This window comes from Primulina huaijiensis, chromosome 1, assembly GCF_012295235.1.
Source record: "Primulina huaijiensis isolate GDHJ02 chromosome 1, ASM1229523v2, whole genome shotgun sequence".
Classification (NCBI taxonomy): domain Eukaryota; kingdom Viridiplantae; phylum Streptophyta; class Magnoliopsida; order Lamiales; family Gesneriaceae; genus Primulina; species Primulina huaijiensis.
In genome coordinates this window covers 15,942,335-15,943,567 of record NC_133306.1, presented here as the reverse complement: position 1 = coordinate 15,943,567, position 1,233 = coordinate 15,942,335, and the positions used below count along the sequence as shown (strand labels likewise).

The window sequence follows — 1,233 nt, the reverse complement described above, 5'->3', positions numbered from 1 at the left end:
TTTCATTTCTAATGACTCAATTTTTCTTGGTAAAGATGCAAGTTTAGCTTGAATATCTATATCATCTTTAAGATTATAGATACCACCCCCATTTATTGAATTATTGATTTTAGTTGTTGGTGGTTCTATTGTGCCTATATTATCCCAATTTTGAGCATTTTCTGTTAATGAATCCAAATACTCCATAGCTTCATTTGGGTTTTTATCTTCAAAAGTTCCATTACACATGAATTCTATCATTTGTTTATCTTTAGGTATTAGACCTTCATAAAAGTGAGAAACTATTCTCCATGTTTAAAAACCATGATGTGGGCATGTATTAAGTAATTCTTTATATCTATCCCAACGTTGATAAAATGTTTCTCCTTGTTTTTGAGAAAAAGTAGTAATTTATCTTTTAAAAGAGTTTGTACTATGGGAAGGAAAAAACTTTTTGAGAAATTGTTGTTGCATTTCTTCCCATGATCTTATTGAACTTGATATCAAATTTTGTAGCCATGTTTTAGCTTTATCTTTTAAATAAAAATGGAAAAGTTTTAATCGAACTATATCCATGCTACAATTTTGATTATTATAAGTATTACAAACTTCCTCAAATTCTCTTAGATGTAAATATGGATTTTCAGAATCTAAGCCATGAAAATTTGGTAAAAGTTGAATAATTTGAGGTTTAAAGTTGAAATTAGATGCATCAAGAGGAAAAACTAAACAAGATGGGGCACTAGTTCTAATAGGGTTCATATGGTGCCTAAGTGTTCTTAATTGATCATGTTCTTGATTATTATTATTATTATTGTTATTATTGTTATCATTATCTTGATTATTTGAATTATCATCCATGTTTAAATTATTTTCAGATACTCGAATAAGTCTACCACTTTTTTCCGACTCCAAATACTCATACAAAAAAACAACACAATACTTATAAATAAAACATAATTAACAAATATAAACTTAATTTATACCTCCCCGGCAACGGCGCCAAAAACTTGCTACTACTTAAATTATAATTCACCCAAGTGTAGGTTGTCTGCAAGTAATATATTTCGTAAGTACGAGATCGATCCACAGAGAGGTTATTTTAAGTTTAAATTTATTAATTTATAGATTACCAAATGCAAGAACGAAGTTTACAAATTATAAATTTTGTCAAGGCTCGAGGATTTATTCTTGGTTTATGCAATATTGTTTAACTAAAAGTAAAACAAAGGAAACCACCATAAATAATGGTTC

The 1,233-nt window shown here is 28.1% G+C and overlaps 1 non-coding gene across 1 annotated transcript; it reads left to right on the top strand.

Moving 5' to 3' along the window:
- Positions 1–298: 298 nt before the first annotated feature.
- On the top strand, positions 299–409 carry LOC140991392 (small nucleolar RNA R71). The gene has a single exon (XR_012177863.1). It is a non-coding gene; the product is annotated as a small nucleolar RNA R71 (small nucleolar RNA).
- The last annotated feature ends 824 nt before the right edge of the window (positions 410–1,233 follow it).